Genomic DNA, 13240 nt, shown 5'->3' with positions numbered 1-13240 from the left:
CGGTCAGAAAAAAAATTGGTATCTAACTCAAAAACATATGTGGGGGAGCATGGGGCTAGATGCTACACTTTTGGTCTTTTTGTATTTTACACAAAACTGGTGCTGCAAAATAATTCTTAATTTTTCGTTTTAATTAAATGAATTTAGTGAGATTAAATTTTCATGTAATGGTTGATAGTAATGATAACTAGAAAAAATATATATATTTATAAGTTAAGAACATTTTAGAAAAAAAAATAATTTGCAATACATTACCCCAGGACTTGATCGATATAAATTTTTTTTTTCAACAAATTTTACTTTTTGCAAATTATTTATTAAAATACGTTTTATATTAAACTGGCTTATCAACGACAGTATTCACATGGTCAAAGCGGATAATTATTTTATTGTTATCAATTTTGTAATACAAATTACAATTAATTGTTTCCGTAACACTTTGCCCCGTATAACTATGTCCTGTGCTCTTCTATAACAAAGATTAGATTGAATAAAAACTGTTTCTAACGAAACAAAATTATATTTTCTCAAATCAATGTTTTACCAATATTTAAAAAAACAATGAGTGATTGTTTTTCTTGTAAAAATTAATTTAACAAAAATAACCAATAACCAAATATTAAACACAATATATAAAATCAATAATATTAACATCCCAAGAACATTTAAAACTATCTCCCAATCCTCATACTCATTCGTAGGACTGTAGGAGTGTAGGACCATAATTTATAATAAATAGACTACCCGCTAAACTTCGAAATGAAAAACTTGGTAATTTTATTTATTTATTTTTCTATTATTATACATACTACCATATTATTATTATTACAAGTAGATGTAATATATAAATAATATCGATAATAATAATTAACGTGACATAAGGAGAAGCATTGTTGGATAAGTTTTCATCGACTGCCACACGAACGTAGTCAATGGAGCCCATAAATGTATTGAAATATTATATTGAAATAAAAAAAATAAAAAATTGTGTATGCAGGATTCACCTAGTATGATCACCATTTTCTTCTTCAAAACTGCAGTTATACAAAATATTATGATTGTTGAAGTTATTAAATATATCTACCTACTTAAAGACCATATTTTTAAATACTTAAAGTTTTTTTTAGCAACTTAAGGAGTGTACTGTAGAGATACACCCTTTCAATTAATGAGAACCACTATTTTCTACTGTAAATTATTTAGTGGATAATGTTTTTAAAAATCATGATGTATCAACTATCAAAATAAAAATTCGAATGTGTAGTTTTTGATGTATTTAACTTTATGTACTAAGGTTAATAGTTCCACGATAATGGGTTTGGAATATTTGGAGGGGACAAGGTGATTTGAAAACTTAAGTAATTAATATTAATCCATCAACGTTTATAATTTGTAAAAATAGTCCAAGTATAATAAATACAAGAATATTCAATATTTCACGTATTTTACATATTTGTAAAACCCTATTTAAAGACTGTTATTTTAAGAAACTATTCGTTAAAATGTTGAACAAACATTTCCAAAAAAGATATAATAATAATTTACAGCCAAAAGGTGGGGGACGGGAGTTTTAATTTTAAAAACTTGTTGTGATAACCACATGACACTTCCTTATGTACTATAAAAAATTTCTAGAATTTGAAAACACAGTCTTTACGTAAACCCATTTAAAAATGCTAAAAATCAGAATTTTAATAAATTAATTATTTAAGGGAAAATGGGGAACGAGTATGCTTGGTGAATTATCCTGTATAGTATACCATTCTAACGTGTTTATTATATTGGAATTCATGAAACCAAACTTTAAACGATTATGGTATATATAAGCGTGCGTTATTAATAATTCGCTCTCGGCATCGGCAATGAGCGCTGACAAGCGATGAGTTCACACGCGGCTTTAAAGGTTCAACGAAGACGAAAGTATTATTTCGCATTCACACTTTTGCCGATAATATTCTACTTATTCCGGTACATAGATACCGACGAGAGGAGAGCGACAGAACCGTAATTGTTTTCGATAAGACGGAATACGATATATTTGCGATTCTATACGGTTTATTTATGTTTTTCCCTTTCGTCATTTTACTATACTGTTAATAATAATAATTGTGTATTAATATAAAGTTTACATCCTCGCGTGTGTAGTGTAAGTTGTAGTCTTACACCGTTTGTCATACTCATATAATACTATTATAATATTAATTTATTTATGAATACATACCTATAGATAATGTGTATGAAGGGTAGGTTACCCACGGGTCACATCATCAAACAGCATTTACGTTCAAGACATCTTAAAACGTATACATAATATAATATTACATTCAAATCATAGAACATAATATTTTACTACACTTTACGCGCTTTATGTTATTAGAGGTACAGACGAGCTTCTGAGGTTTCGAACGTTTAAAACACGATAATATTATACGTTCCGGCGATGTACACCTTTACCTTACGCATTACGTAACAAAAAGCTTGAAACACTACACTTATTATGTTATAACGTATTATGTTATGTGAATAAAATATGCAGTGTCTGTGCGCAAGGTGCGTTTCATCTACACTTAAATGTAATATTATACAGACAGAATTAAATAGGTGCCGTATATATATATATATGTATACATGTCCGTATACTGTGACCCCTTCGCGTGATTCTGTGATTAGCCGAAAAAGTTGCGAGCACAAAATATATTTTGCCAGGAGACTCTATCACCGATGACTCATTGGAAATAATAGATTTGATCGAATAACGTCTGCGAGAGTTTGATATTATTCATTAGGTTAGGCGACCGAATACTTTATACACTGCATTAAGTTTTCATGAACTTAGTCGTTGTCAAAGTAAACCAAGAACCCCGCATCACATTTACAAGATATAAAATATAAATCTCACATAAGCAATAAGAGGAAACTTTGATAGTTTCCTTAATGGTTTTTGTTTTAATAACACTTCATTGAAAATGTTATCTCAATATATAGGTAGGTATAACAATATATTTAGGACTGCCTCATAATGCGTAGGCATGTTTTCAATACGCAGGTATAGGTACTTACATTAATATTTTTCAAAATTGTTTTCATAATTTTGATTCATTTAAAATTTTAATTTTAATATCTGCTATACGTAAGTACGTGACGTTAATTTTATATTATCGAAAAAAAAATTAATTTTTATGTTCATTAATGCTTAACATTAAGTCCATTTATTTGTTGGCGTTCAAATACGAAACCATTGAATTTTTAGTGGTACATTTTTATAATATATGTGCCAAGATGTGTTTATTTTTTAATGTACAAACTCCTATGTTAGTAGTTGGGACTTTTTTTAATATTTACAATTGTTACTCAAAACGTATAGAAAGACTACAAACAAAATACAACGACACAAAATTCGTTATTTTGTTGACTGTTTTAAAAAATAATGTTCCAAAAGATGTAAAAAATATTTGCGATCAACATCATTTTTGAAAGCTTAATCTAAATTATTATACTTCACTATTAATCTGCGCCGAAGTTCTACAAGTTTATTTTGTAGAATAACGTTCAGAAAAGCTCTTTCTGTGTTATTTTATATTTTTAAACATGACACAATGCTACTTCATCATATCATAGTTTAAACTTTAAAGTTTTGTGAACAACTTTGGTACAAATTATTCACCTGAATACATGTTATATCATATATGACTTATCAATCATAGTTAAAATTATATGCTTTAATCATAATGCTATCTTCTAACACCATCACCCTAAAAACTGAGTAGTGGATATTGAACAATGAGAGGAAACTTCCAAACAACTTTGTAAGATATCTTATAACAAATTTAAGTTTATAATAATTTATTTAAACCTTATACGTTGTCAGTCGTTGGTAGAATTCTGTTTGATAATTAATTAATCAAGTTATATTGTTATTATTAATACTACATGTATATATAGGTATTCTACCGAAATGTGAAATTTATAATTACTCAAAATGTTAGCATTAGAACTGTTATTAAAATATGTTTTCTCAAAAAGTTTTTTACTTATTGTACTCAAATAATAGTAAAAGTTCGTAACAAAATCTACAAATTATTTAAGATTGCGTGTACTTTTCTAAAAACATGTGTCAACATCTTCATCTCTGGGTATTTGCAATAATGTAAGCCCGGGGTTATTAAATATTATAATATTTTCTGAACTTTAAGTTTTCATTAATTAGAGCGTTTTATCGGAGCGTAAATAAAATAATATCATACCAATTTGCAGTTTCTTAACAGCGATTAGGAAAGGAGTAGGTCGAGAAGAGAAGTAAAATGATGCAAATGTCGTCAAGTTCCCAATTCAAGAAATAATTTTTTCAATAAAACATTACAGAAGAAATCACCTTTAAGGATCTTTCTATTGACATTTAATTTTGTCGTTGCTGTTGGATTAAATCCTTACATCATGTATTTTTTTAGGCAATAAAGAGGATATTTTTGGAGTGAGAGAGAGAGAGAGAGAGAGAGAGAGAGAGAGAGAGAGAGAGGAGTTAAAGGAATGTTAAAAAAATTAACTCCGTCAAGTTATATTCATATTAATAGCATTTATAATAATATATTATTTTGTCTGTATCTATTAAGTCACACAATCACTAAAGGTGACAATCCGGTTTAATTACTGCAACAAAGATACCTACTTAAATATCGAATATAATATTAGAATTAGGATTTTTGAAATACTGTTTTGCCGTTTTTACGTAAACAACGCAATTTCGGTGTCTCTTGTGCCTTTCAAATCTGGGCTCTATATCGTATTAAGTATCATATATTATAATATGTATTAAGTGTACCTTAACGGATTAACATATATTTATATATATATATATTATATATGTAATATAACAATAATAATAATAAAAAATATATTATACGCTCGCGCCAAAGATAAACGGCCGTGAACGTTATTGCGCGTTTCCGACGGAGAAAATAAAAAACAAACGAAAAACAAAATAAGATATTATATTTACGTCCGAAATGTCTGTTCGCTCGAACGCCAGTCCAAACGTGCTGTTGCCACACGTTCAAGACGTTCAAGCGAGGGACTTTGCGATAAAAATTCGCCACGTCGTCGTGCGCGACGAGTGTTCGATATTGTCTCCTTCCGTACAGTCGCGAACGGATAGAAACTCAGAAACGAGCGTAGGTATTATATTATGTACCAGTACGGGGGGTGTATGTATATATTAATATAATATTATATACACGCGCATAACACACGGTATTATATGATATTTATTTGCACACACGTCATACGTCTTATTATGTATAAATATTACATAATGTGCACGGGTGTATATGAGGCGTTTGTCATGCGACGTAGACTTTGACGATAGGCTTTTTTTTTCATCTACTGTTTTTAGATGCGTACGATCTGCACACACTACTTGAGACGAGCGAGATCAGAGGTGGTTTGAATACTTTGAATGTACTATAATATATTTTAGTACATTTAGTGTCCAGACGCATCGAACCCCCACCACCCATCACAACAAATAATCATATTTTTATAAAAATTTTGTTTACACATTTTTCGGTTGAATTTCTTACACATTTCATGATAACTGTGAATGTTGACTGTTTAGTTATATTGTTAATTAATAAGTACTAAAACAATAAAACATTCGTTCAAGTAGTTCATTCAAATTCAATAATATTTATAAATGGTTTTCGAAGAAGAATACGTCTTAATACGTCATACCTGCGCTAAAACCACGTTTATGACTACCTACGGTAACTAGTATAGGTGCATAATGACAATATTGTGATTGTAGACAATTATATTTATTAAAAAACATTTATAATAAAGGATTTAAATGAAACTGTGATAGAAGAAACTGTTAATCGTTAAAGTGATATCCAACTGAATTTAAACATTTTTAGGCACTGTTATTATCATCGAATTTTAATATAATTGTAATAATAATATTATACATGTATTTGTTGTTATAGAATAAAATGTTGCATACAGGTAAGATATTAATAAAAATAGAGAATTTTAGCGTTTCTCTTTAGTCTCCACAGTCCACAGACATGAATCCTATTATCAGAGTGCACGAGTAAACTTGGTAAAATATCAAAATAATTACAGAAATCAAAGTACCTAGAAATATAGCCAAAAATATTTTTTAAAAAAACATTTTTGCACATAAGTTAATATTATATACCAATAAAAACATTTTAGATAGATAGAAATTTTTAATAAATATAATATAAGAAATATGAATATATTTTTTTCTTTTTCTTATAAACTAGAGTAAAAGCAATGTTAAGACTTATTCTTAAAATGACAGTAACTAGTAAAACTTACTTAATAATATATCATCGGGAATCCTGTTCGTGTGCGTCAAAAATAAACAAACCACAACGAATTCTTCAACATGCATAAAATCCAAGTACAAACAAGTTATCTACAAAGAAACCGATTTGGGGGTAGTTGTTACTTCTTAATTCTTGATAACTGCATGTTAAAAATTATTTTATGAACTTCATATCGTATACAAATGTCTGAAAGGTTAATATAAATCGTATCAATTGACCAAAATATTGTATTTTTCTCATGATTAAAACATGTAACCGCCTACTCGAATCACCCAACCCCGAAAAAACCTCACCTATCTCTTTGCAGTTCCACTGAGCGGATATGGTAAAATACATGGTTATATGTCTTTAATTTTATGATATCGATACAAATTTCTACTGGATGTGAAATTTGCGTGTCGGTTAACCGTTGCTTCTGTTCATTCGTTTCATTTATTCGGACTTGTTTTTTCGTTTACACGTACGTTTTTAATTTCGTGGTAAATTTTACATATCTCAGAGCCATACAGTCTCTCGTAAAATATCATTGTTTGTTCGTGATATCGTTCTTTTTGTGTTCCGTCTCGTATCTTGTTTTAATTTCGCCTCCGAATGTGATGTTGATGTACAATATGAATAACAGTATATAACGTTTATATCTATACATGTGGTGTACTAGACATTATAATAGCTTGCCAACTTCTTTACGGTTTCTTAGGATTTCATTTGTGACAATCACCAACAACGTCGTCTCAAATACAATGGAGGACAGTATATTTTACAGTGCATACATTATGGGGAGTACCAGAGACCGAGAAATAAAAACTACAATTATTAATATCTCCAGATTTTCTTGATCAACACACAGAATTTGTTTTTAATTAAACGCTTTCACTTGTTAATTATTATGAACTTAGTTGCTCCCGAGACTAAAATGTATGTGTTGTATATAAGAGGATTTCTCGTCATGAATTATGATAACGTTAATACGTTGTTATTAATAATGAAAATGCAATTAACTATAGGTACATTTCCTATGGTAACAATTTTCTAAATTTAGGACCGATCCTTACATAATACTTCAAGTGTTACTATTCATTATTAGACAACGTTATTTTCTCAATGTTTTATTATATTTCGTAGAAATTGAAAAAACGATTTAAATATTGAGATGATATTCGACAACGACGACTGATAAATAAATATCAAAATAGTTAAATAATAATATTGTCAAATATTAAACTGTAAAAACATAGTCATATAGATAATATATATTTATATCAAACTAAAAACATACTATAAATATCAAACAGTTTGTATTGTTTTAATGTTCAATGGCATTCTAACAGATATAATAATAATACATTGTAACAACAGTATCACGTATAACTACCATAGATAGTTTACATTTCAGACTTCAGTACTATAAATTATTGAGAATTGGTTTTTTTTTATTTATTATTATTACTATAAAAACATAATGTTTTGGAGCATATATAGAAACGTTTTAACGAAACACAGTTGTGTTTTAAAAATATCAATACTCAAAATATATGTAAAATATTACTGTACGAAGCTGGACGGGTTAAAAGCAAATAATTGATTTACCTTCGTCCGATTTGGATACCTTCCACAGAAGTTGCGTTATACACATGTCATATCGGGCAATATACATAGTTGAAAACGTTTAACGAATAATTTAAATTGATTGGGGATTATTTATATGATTTTGGTGGTTATCTTAGATATTTTTCCGTACAGAGCACACACTTAGAGTATAATGAAAAAATACTCTCACGAATAAAATTACGATAAAAAGTTTACAATATCTGCAGTGTTCGTAATTAAGTAATCCTGCAGTAAAAATATGATTATATAATAGTAATATTATAGCGTGCCATAAAGGATCGCGAAGTGGAGTTTTAACAGTAGGTATTATAAAATTTTTTATAAATACATTTTTTTATCGTTTTTATTTCAAGTATTTTTTTTTATAAACATTTCGGAGTTGTTTTTAATGTTAAAAAGCGATTATATTTATTAACGACGACTACAAGTTATGATATTTATTATTATACGACTATATCAATATATAAAAATGAAAAAAACAATTTTAAATAATTTTATATAACAATAATAATATTATTGATACCAGGAAAATAATAATTCAAATTTCTCCGTACTTTATTAAATTAACATCGACTTAATAACTATAAAGAATTTTAAAATAATGATAATATGTATTGGTTTGTATAACCATTATAATTTACCTAAACTGGATTAATTATTTATACAGTTATTAATTACAATAATTTCTTGGAGAACATATAGTACTACAATAAACATAATACTCTGAGTACCTGAGTACCCTTAACACAATAAACGAATTTTCGTAAGATGTTGCCCCATTGGCTTAATCAGATCTTTAGAAATTGACTGAAGATATCATTATTGGTTTTTGAAATCTATATTTTAATCGTTTCATCTCGCATAAAATTAATTTTTGTTAGTAGATTTCTCGTATACGGCCGGAATATATTTTATCCGGGTCAAATTAGGGTCAATCGCACGGTATCGACAAAGCAAAAAAAAAAAAAACCGTATTCCCCACAGCAGTGGTTAATTTAATATTTTTTTTTTAGTTATTAAATTATTTAGCAATATAAAGGCGGCACGATCGGGAATATAATATTGATAAAATGCTTTATAGCAGAGAGATAGATAAACAACTAGACAGACAAGTATTACAATTAGATAAACAATTAGACATTAGGTGTCTACTCTTTTTTTCTGCTAAAAATATAAACTGTACTGAATGGTAAATAACTATCTGCGTATTATAGTACGGTTTTATGAAACATTATGATATTATTAAAATATAAAATAAATAATATTTATACACTTATAGAAATAATACATAAATCAAGTGACGGTCTATGATAAAAATAAAAAATTACGGAAAAAAAATTGTCATTTTCCACAGTTTTTATCCTTTTTGGGCCAAATGGTCTTTTTTCCCAGGATCGTTCCCGGGAGTTCCAAGTTGCAACCCTAGGCGAGAAAGACCAGACCTAACCAGAATACTAAAAAATCCGTCAACGCCGGATTCATGCAGCTATGTCGTGTGTGTGTCGTGTCGTTCGAGAGCGTGGTTATAATGATGGTTACAACTGGTAACCTATATGGTTTAAGAGTTGAGCTGTAGTCAATTTTTCATTTTTGGTATTCTCGGTTGTAACTTGGTTATTACATGATACTAAAAAAGTAATGTCCAATCACAATACGATTTGATCGACGTGATACGACACATGACGAAGTTGTCATTCTGGCTTAATTCCAGTTGCTTTGAAAGTTGAAGATTTTAATTAACGAATTCGAGCACCGTTTTCAAGATTTACGTAAGAATAGTGAGGTTTTTACTGTTGTGAAAACCAAATTTCTAATGAAATGTATTGAGTAACAATGCGGATATTTTGATATTCTAAACAAAGTTTTCTTTATTGAATAAGTCCTTTTTTTTCGATTTTATAAATTATATCTACCTAAAGAAACATATTATTATAATAAACTATCTCACACGATCACACATTATTCATGATTTCACTTTTCGGTGAACACCACAACTTCTACTTCCTATATCAATGTGGCTTAGTCTTCCCTAAAAGTTGGACCCCCTGTTTTAAATTATCTTTGTACTGTATATTATAATATGTACTGTTGGTATAATAAAATACCGGTGTCAGCATGGTTAAAGAAAACTTATTGAATTGAACATAATTTTTTTTATTATAGCTGATGTATTAAAATGTTGTTTTGAATAAAATTATAAAATTTAAAACGACTTGACGAATAATTTGGGAAAAATAAAAACGTATATAATTTGAACATTTTTGTCAGTTTTCTTATTACGCGCACCTCGACCATTTACGATTTAAAAGGATCGGCTCGCTTTATTATTCTCAACAAAAGACGAGCAAAACGTAGGTATTACTGAATCAAAGCAATACTATATAAACGACAATGATTTTTTTGCTTTGGTTATATTTTCATCGGTCATGATTAAGAGACGGCACAATAAGTATAAAAACGCAATCTACATATATATTTATTACATTAGATTGCACAGTTCCTCCGCACCGTTTTACAATGAATATTCATAAGTTGTCCCTCTCGGCCTCTCACCGCGACATCCTCCTCCGACCCACCCTCATCGCATTTACTATCGCCTAAAGTGAGCCGCGTGGAAACTTTTCGACCAAGAATAATATTTACATATTTTATTACATTTTAAACGCTCGTTTGTAATACTTATATAATAATAATAATAATAATAATATACACCGTTGCCCCGCCTGCAGATGGGAAGGTGACGAAGGGTACCCATTGCGCGCGGGCAGAAGTCCACTGTAGTAGGCGGCGGTGGCCGAGCAGAAAGCGCAACGAAACTTTTCGAATCGTATCGTCGTAGCAGTATTTTAGTTATATTCATATCGATAACGACGATTGCCGCCGATGTTTAATAAATGTAAATGTCTCGACGGATTTATTATACTTATTGTTGTAGTGTTATGCGCAGTATTATTATTGCGTGTACCGCATTTTGCCTTATCGGATATAATATAATATATCCTGCGACCGCAAAACAAAATATAACGATCGCTGCCCCCGACAGTGTAATCTTCGAACGATAAAAGTAGTAATATTCTTTTCCTCTAACGGCCATTATTCGGTCCGTTTCTATTTCCTACCGAAATAACCCAAAAAATATAATATCAATACTGGGCACTTACCACGTGAGCATATTATAATATTACACACAGAATGTAATTTTTATTTCTTATTCCAAATTTACCAGACGATTTTTTTTAAGAAAAATTATTCTCTGATCGTGCAATATTATCAATATGTAGCTATTGTGTTTAATAGCGTTTTCTATCGCTGAGTATTTTTGTCGTTTCGATAACTAAAATTTACATCCATTCATATAATATAGTTGACGATTGTGCATTTTACCGATACATTAATGTCATGTTATGATAGCAGTAATAAGTAATAACCACGGTTTAAGATATACTGATTACTGGTTGCACAATTCTACAAAATAAATGGACCCTCTCATAATTTTGTTATCATAGAATGAAGAACTAATGAGCGCTCCTCGTGGGATATTTTTGAAACATTAACCATATTAAACCATAGCCTATTCAAGAGTTACCTGCTAGGGTTCACCACAATCTAGTTCTACGGGGAGCCTTATTACATTGTGCCTTATCGCAAAACATATTGAACGGTCCATGTGATATAAGCAATTTAATATAGGAGTTGTGTAACCAGTATATCTTAAACCGTGGTAATAACAATTAAGTTTTATACAAATGTGTACTCCAAATAATGTAATATTTTTTCCACAACCTCATTGTATTTAATTTTTTTGTAACAGCGTTTTAATTTTAAATATGTATTTTTATTAACAATATCCATAACACTCTCTCTAACTTAATTTTCTAGCCATTTACAACGCTATTTGCATATTATCAGATAGCGTCATCCTTATCGAGGGAACCAAGCGATTATTATAATATACTTGAAATGCGCCGAATTTTTTTTCCTCAAATAACTTTGTAATTGTATACTTTATATATCTATACAATGTAGGTAGGTAAGTTTATTATTATAATATTGTGTAAGATGTCTTGTTTCAAATATTGTTGTACAAAGTATAATATAATATGTATTATGTATATCACATGTGGATTGTTTCAGAGTTCGAATGACTAGAAAACATTAAAAGTGCGTAATAATAATAATAATATTGTGATAACCGTAATTGAAAACTGTACATGTTTCATAATACAAATGTGTTTTACGAACGTCATTACTTCGGTCGATTGAATTTTTAATGCCAGCAATCGATAAAAAAAAAAAACAAACAACTTTCTAATCTTTTTCGCAATATCTATACATATATACACACACACCATTATTATATATGTAGTATGGCTCATCACGTTTCCAACTTTCAAACTTCACACATACACACATAAGTATGCCATTTTGTTAACTTTTAAACTTTCTCTATTTCGCACGCAATTATGGTGCGATATTTTAACGAAACGTTAGGCGAAACGCTGTCATTTTATCCGCCGTAATTTTAATGCGAGTGGTCTTTTGAAAACCACCACAGGATAACGTACATTTTATGATATTATTATTTTATCTGGTAATGGAAATCGTATGCGTATATCGCGTTTGTATAAACTTTGCGAAATATAATTTGCCCATATAAAGTATATACCTACACAATATTATATTCTACTCCGTACGTTACGCGTCGTATTTGTACAAATGAAAACGTAAAAAATTGTATTTAAAAAGTTTTTAAAAAAAACTGCGCATAGGAACGGCCGTAATAAGAAAAGTTTTTAAACCTATCCAACAGTTTGACACATTTTTCTGTACAGGTGCAGTGGATAATTGTATGACAAAAAGCATATCATAATTATGTGTAGGTACCAATATGTAATTTAACAATTGATAACTTCGGTTTTCATATACCTGTACATTATTATGATATTCGTATATAGTATAATTCATATTTTTACTTTTTACTGTACCATACTTCATGTACAGTTTCTTTCGATCGATTTTTAATGTTTTCTAATATTATATACCTATATAATGTGTAGGGTTACAGTGCCTATGTATACAGGGTGATTTACCAAACATGCTCACATCTTTTTTCATTTAATAAAGCATTTATTGAAGTTCTGTAATATAAAATTCCAAGTATATAAGTTATATAAGAAAACAACTATACTTAATGGCCATATTTTTAAATACTTACATTTTTTGTACCGTATCAGTAGTGTCATATGACGATATAAACTTCTGTATTTCATATCATGACAACTTTC

At 29.3% G+C, this 13240-nt stretch overlaps 1 protein-coding gene across 4 annotated transcripts in view; it reads left to right on the top strand.

The window, feature by feature from the left end:
• Nucleotides 1–13240, top strand: part of LOC100164949 (lachesin) — a 113425-nt gene that overhangs the window by 84675 nt on the left and 15510 nt on the right. The gene's annotated exons all lie outside the window — the stretch shown is intronic.

Source organism: Acyrthosiphon pisum, chromosome A3 (genome assembly GCF_005508785.2).
Source record: "Acyrthosiphon pisum isolate AL4f chromosome A3, pea_aphid_22Mar2018_4r6ur, whole genome shotgun sequence".
NCBI lineage: Eukaryota > Metazoa > Arthropoda > Insecta > Hemiptera > Aphididae > Acyrthosiphon > Acyrthosiphon pisum.
The sequence above is the reverse complement of the archived record's forward strand: the minus strand, read 5'-3'. Positions and strand labels throughout refer to the sequence as shown.